At 42.1% G+C, this 23,184-nt stretch overlaps 1 protein-coding gene across 3 annotated transcripts in view; it reads left to right on the top strand.

The window, feature by feature from the left end:
- Positions 1 to 23,184, top strand: part of clint1a (clathrin interactor 1a) — a 162,792-nt gene that overhangs the window by 44,748 nt on the left and 94,860 nt on the right. The window contains exon 1 of one of the 3 annotated variants that reach the window (XM_059650770.1): positions 10,807 to 10,825. The exons of the other annotated variants lie outside the window; for them this stretch is intronic. The gene's annotated coding sequence lies outside the window, so the exon portion shown is untranslated. Of the gene's footprint in view, positions 1 to 10,806; positions 10,826 to 23,184 lie in introns of those variants that run through there. 3 annotated transcript variants of the gene reach the window in all.

Genomic DNA, 23,184 nt, shown 5'->3' on the forward strand with positions numbered 1-23,184 from the left:
CAGTCTGGTTTTGATAACTGTGCCACCGTTTAAAGGAGAGGAGCGCTTGTGACTCACTGGTAGATTCCCTGCCTCTGAGCCAGAAGGCCTGAGTAAAAGTCTCAACTGCCTCCAGCTGCTTTTAGATATTTTCTAATCAATCTACTCAAATTTTATTTCAGACGTCTGGAGAAAGTGAGTCTTGAACACAGGCAGGGACACAACCACTGTGCCACCAGGCTGTTATAACATGACTGATCAGTTGATTAAAATAGTTACCACCTAAAAGTTCTTTTCCTATTGCACTAGTAATGTTTGGTTTATAAATCAAAAGTTTTTCACAGATTGCCAACTATAAGACTTAAACTCTACTGCAATATTTACAGAAATTCTAAGTCCCAGCAGATTTAACTACTTGTTTATTGTGCATGAAATATGCACTGCACTGGAAAACTTTTCCTTTGAATATGAGTGCTTCTAGATATTTTCTATTCAACCTACTCAGATGTTATTATGCACCTCTGGAGCAGGTGGGATTTGAACCCATGACTCCTAATCCAGATTGAGGGAAAGATTATTGCACCACGAGCCCTCCTTTAATTGCTTTTTTTTCTTAATCACATCACATCAAATAAGTGCTACTTACGCGCATATTCTCTGTTTTCGCATTGTGATTATCCTCTGAGGCTGCTTTTAAGAGGAACTTTTTCTAAAAGTCTTGATGTTTTTGCAAAGTTTATGTATCACTTCAACATAAAATGTGAAACTGAATGTGAATGGAGGACCTGTTTCATGGCATGTTGTGGTCATGCAAATAGAGTGCTAAGGACAAGTCCTGTTTATAGGATGCACTGAGTGATTGGTGGCAGGCATATGAGTGTACTGTGTGCGTAGTGAGCGTTCTGGTTTATAACTAAGAACATCTAAAGTAGATCTCAGTCATGATCAATCTTCAATTTTCTGCTTTGCAATCTGAGCTAATACAAATTGCTCTTATGCATTGATACTTTGTCACTAGGAGCGTTTTGACTTCTGCAGAGATTAATTTCAATTTGTATGGAGTTGTTTTCTAAGTTTTACAATGTACTGACTAAAGCAGAAATGTCACGATTACAAAGCACTTTAAAATATAACAGACTGTTGCACTAACTGTTAATCAGTTTATTACATCTGGGGATTGGGAGGCAGGGTGGGAGATTTACTTGTAAGACAGCCTGAGCTAGGGGTAGAAGAAGCAACAGGTTAAAAAATGTCACATTTCCAAAAGCATTGTATGGAGTTGCCAGCATCAGTTATGTTTAATGGTCTAAGTGACTAGCCTTGTTGACAATATGCTCCTTTTCCACTTCTGAAGACTTTGACTGCCTGCATGTACTGGGCACCTTGTTTGGTTCTGTGTCCCAGTATCCATTCTGTTTGTCAGCTGTGGTCACCAGGTAACTTTGTGGCCTCCATAGCCAGCTTATGTCATAGTCTCATACCTTGTCCACGATCAAGAGCTTTCCAGCAGAGTTCATTAAATAGCGAAATCTTCCTTTCAGTAGCACAGAGCATAATTATAAAGTTAGAGAAACTTGATTGAGATTAGCAAACTAGACACACATTATTTGTTTTGAAATGTTCGTAGCATAGTAAGTAGTATCATTGGCAACACGTTTATTAACCATCTGTAAATGCCTTCAGGATGGAGCTCTCGACCATCTTTGAACCTGGGATTTTCTGAATAATTCTGACAAGACTTTCCTTTTGAAAAATTTGAAGTTCATGCACATTACATTTTGTTCTCTATTTTTATCTGGCAAGTTAGATATGTTCCTCTTATGCAGCCATTTTGAAGTTGTTCCAACTCTCTTCTGTTGTACTGTTTTGCACAAAGCCTTTTACATCTGTAAATTAGGGATATTGTAACTAACTAATTTTCAGCAACAAATTTAGGGAAAGATTGATTTTATAGGTACTATTTCACTTTCTTGATATTACAACATGTTTGAGGAATTTACTCTTTGACTTTATTAGTGAAAATCACAGTGGATTTAGTTCAACCTGTAATATACACGCTATCCCCATGGAATGATTCTGACATTGAAACAACATTTTTACAGTTATGCTATTTGTCAATTGACAAATACCTTAGTAATGTTGGCAGGTGTGTCCTGTGTGATTATCTAGCAGTTTCAATGTTCTGAAAGAACCACTGCAAACTAGAATTATATGGCATGGAATAGTTAGCCTATCATAATACACATTTAAGCAGTCAATTTTAAGTTTTGTTTTATCTATACATGGATTTTTATTGAATTGTGACCTAATGAAATTGCCTAATGCAAACATGTCGTCACGTTATAACATTATACTTTAGTATGCATCACCCATCGAAAGATTTGAAACAAACAGGAAATCTTTACTTTAGAGCAATGTTTATGCGCACACGCGTGCACACACGAGTTGGTAGATGGAGTAAATATTTGTGGATATGATGCCAATTAAGCTGGTTGCTTTGTCCAGTTTGGTGTCAAGTTGCTTAAGTGTTGGACCTGCACTCATCCAGGCAAATGGAGAGTATTCTATCACACTCCTGACTCGTGATTTCTGGCTCGCATACAAGTTTTGTAGAGGTGAATTACTTGATGCAGTGTTCTTACCTTTTTAACCTGCTCTTTTATGGATAGTGTTTATCTGCTGGTCCTATTTAGTTTCTAGCCAATGATAACTCTTTGCATGTTGATAGTGGGGAATTCAACTATGAGTGTTAATAAATGTCGAGGTGATGAATAGATTCTATCCTCTTAGAGGTAAGTTATTGCCTGGCACTACTAGTGATGTGAATGTTACTTATGACTTGTCAGCTCAAGCATGGATATTGCCAGGGTCTTCTGCATTTGATCATGGACTGTTTCTTCATCTGAGGAGTGCAAACTATAGTGAATGTTGTGCAATCATCAGTGAACATCCCCAATTCTGACCTTGTGATGGAAGGATGGTCACTGAAGCGACTGACAATGTTTTGGGCTTGAGGACTGCTTATCCTCACTGAGGTCACAATGGGTTGTGCACAATTCTGGAGCAAACAACTAGTATTTCTGTCCAGAGATACTGAAGATGTTTAATTGTCTACTGAGTCGCAGCTCAGCTGATTGAGAAGGCACCCTTTTTCATTGGTTAACTCACATTGTGTGGAATAAATTGATGCTTTAGCTCACAGGTTGGAAGTAATTATGTACTGTATAAACCACCATGAATAAATTCTTCTAGAATCTTGTAGAAACACTGTAAGCCCCAAGCAGCACTCTTACAACAGTTGCTAATCTGTTGGCTCACGTACAGCTTATTGTTTTTCCTTTTAGGTTAAGGTGTGATATATACCTACAAAATGCAGGCTGAGTTCTCATAGAATGCTTCAGTAATCCCAGTTCAGCTGATGGCTTGTTAAAACATTGTTGGACAAAGTCTCTTGATGAACTCTGCATGTTACAAGACAAATTGCATTTGGAATCCAATATTTGTAACAACAGCTGGAGATTGAACTACTGCACAGTCACTCCAGGTGCTGGTATAAATTATCAAAACAATAGTAAGAGGTCCTGCATATATCCTAAGGGAGTCGTGACTAGCTTCTCAATTGGAATTTTAAAAACAATTCTTGGACAGTGTGATGTTAAGATTGGTTTTCTTGGTAGCACTGTGCTGCTTTGTATCTTTCTGGAAAAAATGAGAGTGCATAAATGTCTATAGAAAATAAAAGCACTAGAATTCATATAGTGCACTTTTTTAGAAGAAGATCATCTCTAGTGAGCTACGTATGCAAAACAGTTGTATTTTGTTCTCTCTTTATCATTATTCCTGCCTCAACTACTTTATTTCTATATTTGGTTTTTGCTTATTGCTAATTGCCCTACTTAGAAAAAAAATTGAATTTTTCTCTGTGCTGTAATAAGAAGCACTCTCTCAGTCTTTTGAGTAAGGAAGGTTTAATCAGATCTGTGATTCTGTCCAGGATGAAAGGTTGGTTTACTGATAATGACCAATCTTCATGCAAATCACTAGAATCCCTACAATGTGGAAGCAGGCCTTTTTGGCCTATCAAGTCCAACACCAACCCTCCAAAGACCTTTCCATGCAGAACCAAACCTCTTATCGTGCCCCTGTAACTCTGCACTTCCTGTGTCTAATCTGCCTAACCTGCGTATTTTTGGAGTGTGGGAGGAAACCCACACAAACGCTAAGAATGTGCCATGATAGTCACTGGAGGGTAGAATTAAACCCGGGGCTACCAGCGTTAACCACTGAGCCACCGTCCTGCCCTTGACCAGGCAAGGCTACCCCCTTGTTACTCTACTTTTCAATATTGGAGAAAAGACATCTTTGTACTACATTAGTGATAATGGGAACTGCAGATGCTGGAGAATCCAAGAGAATAAAGTGTGGAGCTGGATGAACACAACAGGCCAAGCAGCATCTCAGGAGCACAAAAGCTGACGTTTCGGGCCTAGACCCTTCATCAGAGAGCTCTCTGATGAAGGGTCTAGGCCCGAAACGTCAGCTTTTATGCTCCTGAGATGCTGCTTGGCCTGTTGTGTTCATCCAGCTCCACACTTTGTTATCTTGGATTACATTACTTCACTGGGTATGAGAGAAGTGAGCACAGATACACTTGAGATATATTTAGTGACCATTCGTTACTAACTGAAAGAAAAGCAGAGGTTACATTTATGTTGCCCCAATTGAAGTTGCCCACATTGGTGCTGTAAATAAAATTGGACTCTTCTAAACCCATGTAATTGACCACCCACTTCATGATGGACATTTGTCTCCTGAATGTTGATTGTTAATTTATAGCTAATCATTAGGTAAAATATTAAAAGGTTGATGACTAGTGATCATATAATGAGGCAAGGGAAGTGAGTTTTTAATACCCCAGTGATCACTTGAAGCAACTGTTATGGTTGACTATGATGATGAGCATCCAAATAATGAAACTCGGGTCCATAATACTCAACTCTGCTTAAAGACTATGATCTACCTTTGTCCTCCATATTAGCCTTGTGCTTTACTGCTACTCTACATATTTCGGTCCAGATTTGGAGCTGTATAGTCATTGATGCTAAATCTTTGGAAGAGATGGGAGAGACAAAAAATTAAATGCAGAAACTTGCACCTCTCTTTTCCTCAAAAATGTATTGATTTACTTTCTTCTCGGGCTGAGAGCAAATTATTGCTCAGAGCTGACAAAAAAGAAACACCTGCACTAGGTGTACTTACTAAATTTTTTTGAATTCATTCATGGGATGTGATGTTGCTAGCAAGCCAGCAATTATTACCATCACCGAGAACTTTAAAAAGGGGTAAACATAGTTGACCTCATTGCTCTGTAGATCTTTTGAATTAGTTTTATTGCCGCATACTTAAATGAGTACAGGGAAAAGTTTAAGTTGCCACTTACAGCGCCACCTTGGGTACAAAGCTGGCTAGGTACAGATTCTTAAATACAAATTCTTAGGGAACAAATCCAAAAAATAAATAATTCCAGACTTGCAGATTATCAGAATAAATTACAACAAATAAATAAAAGGTAGGAATAACAGTCCTTCCAACCTAGTCCTCACCTGCATCCAGCCTCCACACTGCATTGGACTGCATGGTGACTCAGTGGTTAGCACTGCAGCCTCACAGCACAAGGGACCCGGGTTTGATTCCAGCCTTGGATAACTGTTTGTGTGGAGTTTGCACATTCTCCCTGTGTCTGCGTGGGTTTCCTGCGGGTGCTCCAGTTTCCTCCCACAGTCCAAAGATGTGCTGGCTAGGTGGATTGGCCATGCTAAATTGCTCGTAGTGTTCAAGGGTGTGTGGGTTATAGGGGCGAATAGGTCTGGGTGGGATGCTCCAAGGGGCTGTGTGGACTTGTTGGGCCGAATGGCCTGTTTCCACACTGCAGGAAATCTAATCTAATCTAATCTAAACTAACCTTGGGGCCTGAAGGCCACTCTGAAGCTGGGAGTTCAGGACTTTGCTGAGAAGAAAGGAGGGGGAAAATGTTTGTTTTTTTTTGAAACAACAAAGAAATGGACGAGCTCTATCTGGAGAGTCCTATTTTGCTGCCATCTTGAAAGAAAGATCTGAAGTCAAATGTCCAGACAAGTAAGGATGATGCACTATTTTCCTAAATAACACGGTGAACCAGATTGGTCTTTACAGCAATTGACAAATTAGCTTAGCCAAACCACAACCTCCTATTAGCTTTCCTGATTACTTGCTGTATCTGCACACTGACTTTGGGATTCATGTGCTAGGATGCTGAGGTACTCTGCATCCTTTCTTCTGCCTTGCTGGAGCATTGAATCAGTTCTTTCACTACCACTTTTTGAAGACCTGAGGCTGAAATCCATCAGAACCCAGGGGTTTGCCAAACTGCAGTTCCAAAATTTACTTAGTGCTTCTTTCCTGATTTTTAACTGTCTTTTTAAACTTTTCCTGTGTGTTTTTAAAATTTTGACTAACCCTCTTGTTCTCTAATAATGAGTCAAAAATTAATCTTTTTTTTATAGTCTGATCAGTCTTTTGACTTGCCACCTATCTTTGCAGAACTGTGTATTTTCTTTGTATTTGGTATTATCTTTGACCTTTTTGTTTAGTTAACCACAGATGGTGAGTCTATTCTTCATAATTTTTATTTTTTGAATGCATATTCTGTGTGCTTTCTAGAATATCCCCTTAAATGTTTGCCACTGTATTTGTATTGACTTATTCTTAAGTTGCCAGTTTATTTTTGCTAGCTCAGCTTTCATAATAGCCCTTTTTTTTTGAAATTCAAAACAAGTGGCCTTGTGGAACTCACTTGTCTCACTTAAGCAGAGTAGATGAAATTAAAGTGATTCCCTACTTATCATTCTACAACTGGGGGGCACAATTTTAAAAAAGGATATCATGTAGAATCAAAGTGATCATTTTGTTTTGCGCTGGCTTATAAATCTTTGGAGCTGCCTGGGTATCCCACAGTGCTCTGGGGCGGTCTTTGATAATATTTAAAGCAGCGGTAGGTGGACTTCTGATTACCAATGGCATAAATGTTTCATGGGAATAGTCGCAGTAAAAGGCATTGAACATCTCTTTCAGCCATGATCATCATAAATGGCGGAGCAGGCTTGAAGTATTGAATAGTGACAGAAAACTGCAGATGCTGGAATCCAAGATGGACAATCAGGTGGCTGGAAAAACGCAGCAAGCCAGGCAACATCTGGAGGAGAAAAGCTGCAGGTAGAGGTGGGGAGGGTCGTGGAATGCCAGTAATAGGTGGACACTGGTAGGGAACCTCCCCCTCCGACATGTCCATCCTTAGCCGCCTCCAGTGTTGCAGTGAATCAGATTGCAAATTTGGGTAATACCACCTTATCTTCTGCCTGGGCACCCTACAGCTCAGCTGACTAAACATTGAGTTTTCCAATTTAAAATAACCTTCCCATCTATCCTCCACCTCCTTTCCAGCTCTGCTTCATCTCTTCCATTCCATTCCAGCTACCATATGCATTTATCCCTCCCATCGGCCAATCAGGTTGTACCTACTACCGGTGTCCACCTATCACCACCTTTCCGCTACACTCACTCCCCATCTTTTCTGCAGCTGCCCCTAATCCCACATCCAGTACTGAAGAAGGGTAATATCCAAAATGTTGAATTCTCTGCCTTGAAGTGTTGAATGGCATACTTCTGTAACTATGTTCCAAACTTGAACATAGGATTTTTTTCTCTGACATTCTGCCCGCGGCCACACCAATTTTTACAAATCACGTATAGGCAAGTGTTTTATTGTGCAGCAGGTGAATTGAAAATATATTTAAAACTTAATCTTTTAGGACATATGCAAGATTTAAAATGCACAGTTCTGCTGTGCTGTTAGATTCATGTCCCATTCCAGCAGACTTGACAATCATTGGCACAGTACAATGAGCTCAGCCAAACTATTCTGTAGATTATATGTTTAAAGCTCCTAGTTTAGAACAGTATGAGGTAGCTGCTAGGATGTAACAGATAATTGTTTATTTTTGTTAATTTTACATGAAGCACTGCAGATTTTGTATTGCAGCTGAATATTCACCACATTTATATTTGACGCTGCCACTTTAGATGTATTTTGTACGCTGTTAGAAAAGACGAGATCTGTTCCTGACACTGGGGATTAATTTCAGTTTTTTTTTTTATTTGGACGGCTTTGGAGAGACCCTGGTTAAAGTATTAACCATAAAGAGTCATAGAGATATCCAGCACAGAAATAGATCCTTCAGTCCAACTTGTACATGCTGACCAGACAGCCCAATAAATCTAGTTGCATACATCTTATAAATTCAGGAATATTTAACTTTAAGTAGTAGGCAAGTTCCTGAAACCAGTACTTCGATTGAAGCTACCTATAATGAAGTGGGTTTTCCCGTTTGCACACATGATATATGGAGATATATTTCCAATTCTAGCTTTTTGACTCAAGTACAAAAAAGAAACAAGAAATACCTTCATATATTTAAAGATGAATAAAACACAGTATATACACCTTTCACACAATGAAAAGTGCACAAAACTGATATGATATGGAAAGGAGTTACTGGGAGATGGAGGATTGTCTTTAACGATGAGAATGTTACATGCATTGACTAGTATTTCAAAGGTATTTTCAAACACTCTGGAGATGTGTGGAACCTTGCTAGTTGAGCTGCTTCTCGAGCACCTTGTTGGCATGCAAAGAATGTTTGAAGGTATTGAACAGTAGATCAAAGGCTTGCCTGAGCACTCCTTGTTTAAAAAAAGGTTATTTTTTTAAACCACAGTCAATTAGGATAGGTATTGATTTTCCCCATTACTTTATAATGGGCTAACATGTAACAACTAAATTGGTAGTAATTTTGTGGACTACTTCATGTGCGTGCTTGTTTCTATTTGAAAAGCTGAAATTATAACTTTAAAAAAACCAGTACTGGAATAGTGATAATGGGAACTGCAGATGCTGGAGAATCCAAGATAATAAAATGTGAGGCTGGCTGAACACAACAGGCCCAGCAGCATCTCCGGAGCACAAAAGCTGACATTTTGGGCCTAGACCCTCCTTCAGAGAGGGGGATGGGGTGAGGGTTCTGGAATAAATAGGGAGAGAGGGGGAGGCGGACTGAAGATGGAGAGAAAAGATGGGTGGAGAGGAGAGTATAGGTGGGGAGGTAGGGAGGGGATAGGTCAGTCCAGGGAAGACAGACAGGTCAAGGAGGTGAGATGAGGTTAGTAGGTAGGAGATGGAGGTGCGGCTTGGGGTGGAAGGAAGGGATGGGTGAGAGGAAGAACAGGTTAGGGAGGCAGAGACAGGCTTCCCCTCCACCCACTGCATCCCAAAACCAGTCCAGCCTGTCTCTTTTCTCTCCATCTTCGGTACCCCCCACCCCCCCCGCCCCCAACCTATTTATTCCACAACCCTCACCCCATCCCCATCTCTGAAGGGTCTACACTCGAAACGTCAGCTTTTGTGCTCCTGAGATGCTGCTGGGCCTGCTGTGTTCGTCAAGCCTCACGTTTTATTATCTAGTACTGGAATATGTCCCTATCGGTGTTCTCATCAGTTTGTCACAGTGCTGCCACCACCCCGCTCTGCTATTTTCCTATTATTCTCCCTCTCTTCCCCCTATTGATGGTGTTTCTAATTTTTAATTCAGCTACATCCCATTTTAAATTAGATACAAGGTGCCTATCGAAGCCTTACCCAAGCAGTTACCTTTATCTGTAGCTCTAGCTAGTATATAGATGCCAACATAATCGAGACTGAGGCTGCACTTGCTCAATATTCAGTTGCAAACTTGCCCGCATCAAGGCTAAAATTGGATAGTAATTAGACCTGTGACTCCTTTGAATGCTGCAGGCAACTATACTGCCTAACACCAAACTGCTGAATAACTCCTGTTTCACTATAACTGGAATCCATGTCTTATTTATAATATAATGTTTATGTATTCTGAAGCTGTGCTGATTTTGTTCAGGAGAGTATATTTTTATTGAAATATCATTTAAGAATAGCAACATATAGGAGAAATTAGCAAATCTTATCGAGTGTAGAGTTCAACATTGCATAGTTAGTGGGCTGATGTTCCAGCCAAAGTGGTAGAGCCTGTGTTGAGATTAACTTTCAAAAATCCTTCACTGAGAACAAAAGTATTACTGGGGAATTGTGTTTAAACAGAATTTCTTTCAGTTGACTTAATGGTATCTATTTTACCATTTGAGGCAACTGGCGAGCATCTTGTCATGGTTTTGAATACTGCTCTCGATATTACAGTCTATCATATCTGCATATATTCCAAAACTCTGCTTGTTTAAAATTATTCTTGATGTTTTTATATTTAAGCGTTCGAGTTACCAATGCAAATTAACTGGGAACTATATCTGTACGTGTTAGACATTGATGTATGGAAGCTGGTGAAATATGTCAACTGTTCTGTTTTACAGGCTTTTCCCTCCTTTTTATCTAACAGACTTTATTTGCAAGTGTATGGCTCAGAGTTTCAGCTATTATTTTTCTATGAAAAGATCCACAGCTGACCTTGATTCTGTTCTTACTCAGTTTACGTGCTGCTATTTCCAGCAGGGGCCACTAGTGGGGAACAGTAGATTTACCCTCCATTTTGACAACTGAGGATGTTATGTGCAGCTGCAATCTGGTTGGCCGAGGTCAGCTGCCTCAGCACCGTCAATAGTTTGAGCCTAGATTATTTTGTACAATTTGTTTGGCTTTATGTTGGCTTTGTAACTAGTCTGAGAAAGAGGGCTGATAAGCTTCTTTTATTTGTATGTGACGGTAGCTGTGTTTCTCAGTGGCAGTGGAGTAAGTACCAATGTGATGCAATTATGTTTCCATGAAGAAACAAATGTTAGTGGTTGGAGTCCAGGTTTCAGGTTCTCTTAATCTTTCTTATTTTGCCAAAGATGATGCAGGCTTAAATACGTCATAAGACCTGATGGTAACTCTTGAAACCTGGTGTTGGGTACTTTATCTTTGTTCATTGTATATGCTATTTAGAACACAGTGGGTATGGAAGGCTGTTAGCTTTTCTCCTGTTTGCTGTTGGACTTATGCATTCAAGCAATGCTGTAGCTATTTGTTAGTGCATTTTCAATATTAACTCCTTTGTATTCCACACATTTAATCAATTAGCTATTTGTGATTTGTCTTTCCAAAGTGTGAAATTAGGCTGTCATTCAGAGATCTGACTCCGTCGATCCTAAGTGACATGATTTGCATACAACTCCCAGCTTGGCATAGAATATCCTGGTGCAGTCAACGCAAGTTATGTCTTGGTCACTGCTTTGTTCAAGTGATGGTTAGTCAATTTTTGTTGTTATTGTGTCTAAGACTTTGCAATTTGGGTACATTGTATTTTGCAGTGTAAAAATGATTGCAGCTCTAGTCTAAACCCATTGAACCAAATTTCAAGATATGCAGAACAAAATTATCATTTACCATATCGGTAAGAAGGGAGATGTTTCTAAAGACTGCTGTGGCAAACCAGATTCAAAATTTCAAATTCAGAACTATTCAGGTAGGTGGGCGCTTATCTGTTTTGTTCAGCAGCATTCTTAACTGGACATTCATGTATTCTCTGAGGCAAAAACCGAAATTGTTGGCGGAATTCAGGCCTGGCAGCACCTGTGGGGTAAGAAACAGGTAATATTTTAAGCCTAGAGACTATTCTATTGTCGTTGCATCTGTGGCGCCATCCAAATGTCTCTTAGTTGCTAGTGTCGTCGTTTTCATATCTGATTTGCAGGTGCCCTGCCTTAGAGTAAGGGTGTCCAGAAGGTTGTGATCTAGTGATCAATTTGCTGTACAAAGGTTATTAAGGTTGCAGCCACCATTAATTTGATTGGGACAGAGCAGGCTTAGCAATGAGTGTAGGCTGATGGAATTAATGTGTTTCAGGACATTTGAGTTAGTCAACTTGTCTTACCAAGAGATGCTGACAATATATCCTAGATGGTGGACATAGAAACTGTGTTTACCCCTTTCTTCTGATGAACGTTATCCAGATCTCTCAGTTGTAGAGTGCAGTGAGAATGTAAGATTGGTAAACTGAGTTTGGTGTTCTCAGTCACTTGTAGAATCCCCACAGTGTGGCAACAGGCCATTTGGCCCAACAAGCCCACACCGACCCCTTGAAAGAGCATCCCATGCAGACCCATGGCCCTAACCAATCCCTATAACAGTGCATTTCCCATGGCAAGCTCACTTATGCTACACATCCCTGAACACTCTGGATAAATTAGCATGGCCAACCCACCTAACTTGCACGTATTTGGACTGTGGGAGGGAGCTTGAGCACAGAGCAGAAACCCACGTAGACTTTTTCTTTATTCATGGGATGAGGGAGTCGCTGGCCAGGCAGCATTAATTTCCCATCCCTAATTGCCCAGAGGGCAGTTAAGAGTCAAACTCATTGCTGTGGGTCTGGAGTCACGTGTGGGCCAGACCAGGTAAGGATGGTAGTGATAATGGGAACTGCAGATGCTGGAGAATCCAAGATAATGAAATGTGAGGCTGGATGAACACAGCAGGCCCAGCAGCATCTCAGGAGCACAAAAGCTGACATTTTGGGCCTAGACCCTTCATCAGAGAGGGGGATGGGGTGAGGGTTCTGGAATAAATAGGGAGAGAGGGGGAGGCACACCGAAGATGGAGAGAAAAGAAGATAGGTGGAGAGGAGAGTATAGGTGGGGAGGTAGGGAGGGGATAGGTCAGCCCAGGGAAGACTGACAGGTCAAGGAGGTGGGATGAGGTTGGTAGGTAGGAGATGGAGGTGCGGCTTGGGGTGGGAGGAAGGGATGGGTGAGAGGAAGATAATAAAATGTGAGGCTGGATGAACACAGCAGGCCAAGCAGCATCTCAGGAGCACAAAAGCTGACGTTTCGGGCCTAGACCCTTCGTGAGAGGGAGAACAGGTTAGGGAGGCAGAGACAGGTTGGACTGGTTTTAGGATGCAGTGGGTGGAGGGGAAGAGCTGGGCTGGTTGTGTGGTGCAGTGGGGGGAGGGGACGAACTGGGCTGGTTTTGAGATGCAGTAGGGGAAGCGGAGATTTTGAAGCTGGTGAAGTCCACATTGATACCATTGGGTTGCAGGGTTCCCAAGTGGAATATGAGTTGCTGTTCCTGCAACCTTCGGGTGGCATCATTTTGACACTGCAGGAGGCCCATGATGGACATATCTAAAGAATGGGAGGGGGAGTGAAGATGGTTTGCGACTGGGAGTGCAGTTGTTTATTGCGAACCGAGCGGAGGTGTTCTGCAAAGCGGTCCCCAAGCCTCCGCTTGGTTTCCCCAATGTAGAGGAAGCCACACCGGGTACAGTGGATGCAGTATACCACATTGGCAGATGTGCAGGTGAACCTCTGCTTAATGTGGAAAGTCATCTTGGGGCCTGGGATAGGGGTGAGGGAGGAGGTGTGGGGGCAAGTGTAGCATTTCCTGCGGTTGCAGGGGAAGGTGCCGGGTGTGGTGGGGTTGGAGGGCTGTGTGGAGCGAACAAGGGAGTCACGGAGAGAGTGGTCTCTCTGGAAAGCAGACGGGGGTGGGGATGGAAAAATGTCTTGGGTGGTGGGGTCGGATTGTAGATGGCGGAAGTGTCAGAGGATGATGCGTTGTATCCGGAGGTTGGTGGGGTGATGTGTGAGAACGAGGTGGATCCTCTTTGGGTGGTTGTGGCGGGGGCGGGGTGTGAGGAATGTGTTGCGGGAAATGCGGGAGACGCGGTCAAGGGCGTTCTCGACCACTGTTGGGGGGAAAGTTGCGGTCCTTGAAGAACTTGGACATCTGGGATGTGCGCGAGTGGAATGCCTCATTGTGGGAGCAGATGAGGCGGAGGAATTGGGAATGGGGATGGTATTTTTGCAGGAGGGTGGGTGGGAGGAGGTGTATTCTAGGTAGCTGTGGGAGTTGGTGGGCTTGAAATGGACATCAGTTACAAGCTGGTTGCCTGAGATGGAGACTGAGAGGTTCAGGAAGGTGAGGGATGTGCTGGAGATGGCCCAGGTGAACTGAAGGTTGGGGTGGAAGGTGTTGGTGAAGTGGATGAACTGTTCGAGCTCCTCTGGGGAGCAAGAGGCGGCGGGGATACAGTCATCAATGTAACGGAGGAAGAGGTGGGGTTTGTGGCTTGTGTAGGTGCGGAAGAGGGACTGTTCCACGTAACCTACAAAGAGGCAGGCATAGCTGGGGCCCATGCGGGTGCCCATGGCCACCCCCTTTGTCGGAAGTGGGAGGAATGAAAGGAGAAGTTGAGGGTGAGGACAAGTTCGGCTAGGCGGATGAGGGTGTTGGTGGAGGGGGACTGGTTGGGCCTGCGGGACAGGAAGAAGCGGAGGGCCTTGAGGCCATCTGCATGCGGAATACAGGTGTATAGGGACTGGACGTCCATGGTGAATATGAGGTGTTGGGGGCCAGGGAATTGGAAGTCCTGGAGGAGGTGGAGGGCGTGGGTGGTGTCACGGACGTAGGTAGGGAGTTCCTGGACCAAAGGGGAGAAAATGGAGTCCAGATAGGTGGAGATGAGTTCGGTGGGGCAGGAGCAGGCTGAGACGATGGGTCGACCAGGGCAGGCAGGTTTGTGGATTTTGGGAAGGAGATCGAAAGGGGCCGTGCAGGGTTGGGGAACAATGAGGTTGGAGGCTGTGGGTGGGAGGTCCCCTGAGGTGATGAGGTCATGAATGGTGTTGGAGATGATGGTTTGGTGCTCGGGTGTGGGGTCATGATCGAGGGGGCGGTAGGAGGTGGTGTCGGAGAGTTGGCGTCTGGCCTCGGCGATGTAGAGGTCAGTGCGCAGTTTTCTTTAGTGAACCCGATGGGTTTTTCTGACAATTGGCAATGGGTTCATGGTCATCATTATTTATTGAATTCAAAATCCACCATCTGCCTTGGCTAGATTCGAACCTGGGTCCCCAGAACATTATCTGGGCCTCTGGATTAACAGTCCAGCGATAATATCAGGTCATTGCCTCGCCTATACATGGGGAGAATGTCTGTGTGGAGTTTTCACAATCACCCGAGGGTGGAATTGAGCCCAGGTTCCTGGCACTGAGACAGCAGTGATTAACCACTGAACCACCGTGCACTCTTATGACCTGGGCAAAACTGCTGCAACTTTTGCAATGCTTGTGTTTATTTCATCACTAAATGACCAACTGCTGGGGGTTTTGGAGCCTAGATATGTGAAGCTATCGGTGACTTGCAGTGTTACATTCACAATGCTGATAGATTGTGATATGGTAACATCCTGTATCATGGCGTTTATCTTTTTGATACAAATTCTCATACCTGTAAAGAAATCAGTATATTTTGCCACTGCAGATTTTCCTCTGTATGAAACGTTGGTGCAGCTTTATAAACATAAATTGGTGCTAGATGAGGACTTGGTGTACCCTTGTCTCAGACTTTGAGTGGACAATGCTCGACAGCTCTGTCGGTTCTGCCGTGTAAATTGCTACTATTTGTAGGTGACCTGATGGCATGCGTTATTTCCAGAACACAACCCTCTTTGATTCCGCTGCAGATCTCAAAAAGGTTTCTGATGCCCCATCATGGCTGACCTTACCCATCATCTTGTCATGGAAAGAGGAGACCATATTGAGCAGGTTCAGCAGCAGCCAGTATTTTTCAGCTTAAATAGACAGACTATCCTCATGGCCAGATGCCTTGGTGAGATAGATGAAGGCAATGTGCTGGTTGTCTTTGTTTACAACATTTCTCTTACAGCCGCTGGAATGAGGAGACCATTTAATTGTCCATCTTCCGGTTGACCTTAGGACTGGTATTAAGCCAGAGTGCTTATGCAATTGTGGGTTGTCAACAAGGAAAATGGACTGTTTCCATAACACTCATCTTTAGGTTAAAAACCAAAAGAACCGCAGATGCTGTAAATCAAGGACAAGAGTTGCTGGAAAAGCTCATCTGATCTGGCAGTGTTTGTGGGGGTAAAAAAGCCCAATAACGTTTTTGGTCCAGTGACCCTTTCTCAGAACTCTTACGTTTGGACTGTTTTTGTATGGTAGTAGTTGAAACATCATCCATTATATATCTCTGCACAGTTGGTACCTGTAGATGGAATTTGTGTTGGTATGGTTGTAATTCATGTCCATTCTGTCCAAGTAGTAGGAGCATAAGCCCCACAGACTGAAAAATCTGTGTTCAGTTGCTGATGTTAATTAGTAAGAAAGATCTGATACCTCATGTCATTCTGTTCACAATGCCTCTGAGGTAGTCAGCAATCCTGCTTAGATAATGTTCAGTTTCATGCGTTGAATGGGGAGAGAATTGAGCTGACTGACTATTCCTGCTGTTTTAACCTACTAGCATGTGTCCTCTAATTCACGTGAGTTGCCCAGCTGAGCAAGACAGTGGTGAATACATCTGGACGCATCTGCCCTCGAGAGTGATGCAGTTATAGAAACATAGAACATAGAACATTACAGCACAGTACAGGCCCTTCGGCCCTCAATGTTGTGCCGACCTGTCATACCGATCTGAAGCCTATCTAATCTATACTATTCCATGTACGTCCAAATGCTTGTCCAACGATGACTTAAATGTACTTAAAGTTGGCGAATCTACTACCGTTGCAGGCAAAGCGTTCCATTCCCTTACTACTCTGAGTAAAGAAACTACCTCTGACATCTGTCCTATATCTTTCGCCCCTCAATTTAAAGCTATGCCGCCTCGTGCTCGCCGTCACCATCCGAGGAAAAAGGCTCTCGCTATCCACCCTATCTAACCCTCTGATTATTTTATGTCTCAATTAAGTCACCCGTCTAGAATAAGGGACAGAAAAGAAATAGCAGTAAGTATGGAATGGTTTGAACTGTGATATGTCATAGATTGCAACATATAATTCAAGTTCAAATATATGCAGCGTATGAAATTTAAAGCACTGGTTATTAATAACACTGGCAAATTGATGTAATTTGATATGGCATTTTATTTATTGTTTTTGCAAGGATACCTTTGATCACAATTGAAACATTTTTTGACCAGAAAATTCATTGCCTCAGCATCCAATATAGATTACTTTGAGGTAGTAAGAATTGCTGATGCTGGAGTCAGATTAGTGTGCAGCAGGAGGAACACAGCAGGCCAGGCAGCATTAGAGGAGTAGGAAAGTTGATGTTTCTGGTCGGGACCCATCAGAAATGGAGGAGGGGGAAAGGAGCTCAAATAAATAGAGGAGGGCTGAGGAATGTAGGTGGGATGGTGATAAGTGAGTGGAGGTAGGCGGTGGTGGGGATTGGTCAGTGGGGTGGGAGTAGCGGATAAGTGGAAGAGAAGATGACAGGTTGTGTCAGGTCAAAGAGGTGGGAATGAAGGGGAGAGTTGGTCATGGGATGAAGCTAGAGGGTGGGGAGATTTTGAAACTGGTGAAGTCCACATTTAGGCCATTGGGCTGTAGGCTACCAAGGCAGATTATGAGGTGCTGCTCCTCCATTTTCTGGGTGGTGTCATTATGGCACTGGAGTGGCCCCAGGTTGGATATGTCATCCATGGAGGAGGATGGGGAGTTGAAATGGTTTGCGACTGGAAGGTCTTGCCATTTGTCGCGAGCAGAGCGCAGGCGCTCTACAAAGTGGTCTGGATGTGAGTTTGCTCGCTGAGCTGGAAGGTTAGTTTTCAGACGTTTCGTCACCATTCTAGGTAACCTCATCCGTGAGCCTCCGATGAAGCGTTGGTGTTATGTCCCGCTTTCTGTTTATCTGTTTAGATAGGTTGGTGATGTCATTTCCTGTTCTTTTTCAGAGGATGGTAGATTGGCTCCAAATCAATGTGTTTGTTGATGGAGTTCCAGTTGGAATGCCATGCTTCTAGGAATTCAACCGGAACTCCATCAACAAACACATTGATTTGGAGCCAATCTACCATCCTCTGAAAAAGAACAGGAAATGACATCACCAACCTATCTAAACAGATAAATAGAAAGCAGGACATAACACCAGCGCTTCATCGGAGGCTCACGGATGAGGTTACCTAGAATGGTGACGAAACGTCTGAAAACTAACCTTCCAGCTCAGCGAGCAAACTCACATCCAGAAACTCAACCTGAGCGACAAATCTTCTCAAAACTCCCTCTACAAAGTGGTCTCCAAACGTCTGCTTGGTCTCACCAATCTAGAGGAGGCTGCATCAGGAGTAGCAAATGCAATTGACCACATTGAAGGATGTGCAAGTGAACCCCTGCCTGATGTGAAAGGTTTGTTTGGTGCCTTGAATGGAGGTGAGAGGGGAGATGTAGGGATAGGTGAAGCACTTCGTGCAATTTTAGGGAAAGATGGTGGGTCTGGTGGGGAGCATGGAGCGGACGAGGGAGTCGGAGAGAGCAGTCCCTATGAAAAACAGATGAGGGTGGAGAGGGAAATATATCTCTGGCTGTGCGGTTGGACTGTAGTTGGCGGAGAATGATGTTTGCTTTGCATTATTTTGAGTTACTTTGGCTGTGGCATTGATGTAAGAATTAAACTTTTTGGATCATATTTTACACTTGCAGTTACAGAACACTACCTTCACAACAAATCATCTTCATCCCTGTCCCTTGAATTGAATATTTCACACGTTATGTGATCCAAGAGCAGTTTTTGCATTGATAGCATCCTACCATTTGATGAAACCACAAAACATCAAGCAAAGCAAAATGCATCATTCCACTCATTCTGAATGTTTGTTTTTTTTTAAATCATGTATCAATTTTTTTTGTACTTGTGATCCTTGAATGTCTTGTTTAGCTCACCATTTTAGATGTTTGGCTAAATATCTTAAACCTCAAAAGATGACTGCAATTTGGGTGCTAGTTCTTGACAGGCACCTTTTAACTGATGAGATTGAGGTTTGAACATACCCCACACTAATAGGCTGCATTCTGAGTAAACAATGAGAATACCAATTCTACACATTAATGATCTATAGTGTCGGTTCATCCATATTCATCACACAATCTCCTAACCACTGGAGTCTCTGCATGGTTTTATATTTGAAAATTGTCTTAGACTTTCATTTTGTTCCATCAGCCGTATGGGTTAGTGCTACTATGAGCCTTATCTTCTCAAGTTCTGTGTTTTTTGTCTAGATCTATTTATGAACCTTTCCATACCACATGCAATAAATGTGGAGCTAGAAAAGCACAGCAGGTCATACAGCATCAGAGGAGCAATATAGTCAACATTTCCAGCCAAAACCCTCTGTCTTCCATACCGCAGTTGGGTTGTTGGGCATTATTCATGCAAATCTCATCCATATTGTTGATGTGACATAACACTTGTCTTTTTGCCACTGTCTGCTGGATCAACGGCAAATTGCAATTTGGCATCAAAGACTTTTAGTCGTCTTTGAGCAATCTTGGTCTTCTGCTGCAACATTAGGTGATTCTATTCCATAAAGCAATTTATTATAATTTGCTCTGAGGTCTTTGGACTCTAGATTTGGTTTGGTCACAAGCAGATACTTGTGGTACACTTCTGGTGACAGTAACTGTATTGACTGTTTTTGATCTATTCTACTGTGCTTTTCCAGATCAGACCAGTAGTTTGTTCCTGTTCTTGTAACACATTTGGTCTTAGTTATCCTCTTTAGTGGATTGCTCCTTTTGCATTAGTTTCTTATTAACACCAAAATGCCTTGCTGAAACAGATTAATTTGACAAGTTAGCAACTGTTAGAACTTTAGCTTGAGACTGCATAATTTTTTTCAACACACTTCTGTTTATCATACCAGGCTCGGGTAAATAAGTCAACATGTCTTAAACTCCTGTACGTCATCTTGGCAAAAATGTTTGTAATATCTGCACGATCCTGTGCGTTGACTTATAAAGGAAATATAATCTGAAATTCTGAGAAGAACTGTCACTCCTAGTGAGTTTAACATTTCATCGCAGAGGAGGAGGATTGGCCTATTCGGCAAATATAGGCCAAAACATCAATTTTGGCACTGAGGAAATAGTTTTGTGTTATACACCATGTAGTCTTGTATGTCGTGATCTACTGTATATTCTTCAAAAATCTTGTAGGCTGAAATTGCTGTCTGACGTAAATTGCAGTATACAATTTCTCTTTACGATAAACCTAGGAGCTGAAAATCAGAACATGTATAAACAATTTTCCACATGGCAAGTGTTTTTAATTCCATAAATGCTTAAATACCGTTGGTTAAAATCTCAAATTTAATGTTGCTGAGGGGATACTACCTTCCTATTTCTATTTTTAATGGTGGTTGGAACTGTGGGTCACAAGAATTATTTTGCCAGTTTCCTCCTCTGTTCTGTTATAATTTAGTATTGGACAGCAGGATGTTATTCTTGGCCTCCGGTCTAGAGTGTGACTTCATTACACATCTGTCATTTTAAACCCTGAGATTTGAGAGAACCTGCAAGAGTTAAGATCAGACTTGATATGAGCCGAAAAGCAAAAACAAGACGGAGCTACAGCGCCTCAGTGTCCATACACAGACAAAAAACTGTTTGTAGCATCAGAAGAATAGTTTATCTCTACTTTTAATCAAGTACTGTAATGAGCATATTTAAAAATGCTGTTGGTATATGGCACAGTGTAAGTAAGTAATTGCGTTAAGTTGATGTAGCCCATCACTGTTGAGATGATCACTTGCAATTGCAAGTTTTCTATTGTGAGTTTTGTATTTATTGTTTTGGAGGTATCAAGAACCTGGAGCAAATAAATCTTGCTTAGTGTTTTGATATTATAGAATAGTAATATTTTAATATAATCTAATATTTTATTCTAATTAATATCAGTTCTGAATGTGACAAATGAAACATTCCAAAACAGTGGTTCTGTTTTGACCATTAAATTTAAGTGTTGCATATGTGGCAGCGCTCAATTTTGTAAAGGATCTTGTGTAACCAGTGAGTATTTGTCACCAGCCACTGTGGCTCCTGTGGCCCGGCCAGATTACAGTGCAATGTAGCAATTGCCTATTGATATTTTGCAATGGGGTGAAGGGATTTAGATATAAATAGAAATAAAAGACACCTTTTGATACAAGATTTGCCTTCACAAAATCACTGTTCAATGGTCTTGGGATTTTTGGGAAAACTTTCACTTCTGATTGCAATGTGTGAAAATGGTGTGGTGGAATGTGTTTATAACCTTGATCTTCCATTGCCCCTGCCCCACACTATTTAGAAGTGAAGTTTGAACAGATAACCATTATACCCAAGCTGATAGAGGCTGGTTGTCAAGCCAGGATATGTGGTCAGCTTTCAGACAATCCACTCGGAGGATGAATAAACATAAATATTTTGCATGAGTATTTGAAATTAGGCCAATGCTTCTGACAAGTATTTTAAGAGCAATTGAACTTGGAGCCTTGACTTGTGCTGGCCCCTTGAGATAGTTATTCGTTCAAGCTTGTTTTGTCGTTGGTTGGTTGGTCTTTTGTTGTGTTTCAAAAACTACTAACATTTAAAAAGTAAAGTGCTTTTCTAAGACAGTCAGAAAAGGCTTGCAACTTTGAATTACAGAAATGAGCTGCATTTATGATCCAACCTTAACATTAAAACACCTTGAATTTTTTAAACATTTTATTTTAGTTTAGAAAAAATTGAATTGTAAAGGATGATGAAAAGCTTAATCAAAGTAATGGGTTTTCAGGATGGTCTTAATGGAAAGAAGCGTGGAGAGCGCGGGATGTTTACACTGGGGAGTATGTGATAGGTTGTCTACATAAGACTGGAGAATGGACTGAGAGGAATAAAGGATTGTGGGAGGTTTGAGTTAATATCCATGGTTGGCTTAAGAGAATAAGGTGGTTAACAGGGCCCTTAACTGTATCTAACCTATCATCCATGCTTCTGCTTTTGACCCTTACTGTCATTCAGGACAGCGTGATCAGGTCCCCCTTGTCTTCACTTTTCGTCCCACCAACCTCTGCGTTCAAAGGATCATTCCCCACCATTTCATCTCTGTACAGCAGAATGTCACCACCAAAAAAACCGTCTTTGCTCTCCCATCTGTATCTATTTTTTTGGGGCTCGTTGCCTTTGGGACACCCTAGTGCATTTGTTGACCACTAACCAACAACCACTGCACCCTTCCCATGGCATCTTCCCATGTAACAGCAGAAAGTACAACACCTGTTCCTTCACCACCTCCCTGCTCACTATTCAAGGGCCAAAACTGTCTTTCCAGGTGAAGCAGCATTTCACCTGTGTCACTTCCAATCTTGGGTACTGTATTTGCTGCACCCAAGGTGGCCTAGTCTACATCGGAAAAACCAAACAGGCTGGATGACTGCTTTGGAGAACACTTCTGGTCTGTGTTGCAAGCATGACCCTGACCTTTCCATAGCTGGCCATTTTACACAGTGCCCTGTTTGCATGCTCATCTGTCCGTCCTCACATGCTGCAGTACACCAGTAAATCACAGCACAAACTGGCGGAACAGCATCACGTCTTCGGATTAGGCACTTTACAGCCTTTATGTTAAATTCAGCTGGACTTAATATTGAGTTCAACATGTTCGAATTGTGAATCAACTCCCATTTCCTTTTTTTTCCCCTTTTTTATGGTTTTGCTAATTACATTCTCTATCACCATGCTGTCTGTCTCTCTTCACCACCAAACCCCCAACCACCTTGGAACTCTGTCCTTTTCAGTCTGGCAGTTAGACGCACTATTATTCTACTAATCTCACATTCGGATCACTTAATCTGAATTTTCAACACCTTTTCTCCCACAGCGCACACCACCCCACCATCCCCCACATCCTCCAACTATGGAATAAATGCTGCAATCTCTAGCATTTGTTGTTTTCAGTACAGATTCCAGGATCCACAGTGATTTGCTCCTAGAATAAGAATAGTACTTGCCATCTTTGATCCCAAATATGCAACATCTGTGAAGTGTGAAGTTATGACTTCAGTGAAAATTAGGGTTGCACAGGATATGTGCAGTGGAATTTGGAAGATATGGACTGAAGGAGGCAAAAACATGAGTTTTTATTGTGGGAAGGTTGAAATAAGCGTGGACATTGAAGTGTGATCTGTGTATTAGTGAGACTCAGGGTTGTTGATGCTCATTGTAATCATCTGTGTGCTGTCGTTCTAGACCAACCTATTTCTGTCTGAGGTGGCAGCCCGAGATTAGTGTGCAAGTCTTTGTAAAGTAGTGCTGTTTGTAATGGAGACAGAGGTGAAAAGCATTAGCG

Source organism: Stegostoma tigrinum, chromosome 13 (genome assembly GCF_030684315.1).
Source record: "Stegostoma tigrinum isolate sSteTig4 chromosome 13, sSteTig4.hap1, whole genome shotgun sequence".
In the NCBI taxonomy this organism is placed as follows: domain Eukaryota; kingdom Metazoa; phylum Chordata; class Chondrichthyes; order Orectolobiformes; family Stegostomatidae; genus Stegostoma; species Stegostoma tigrinum.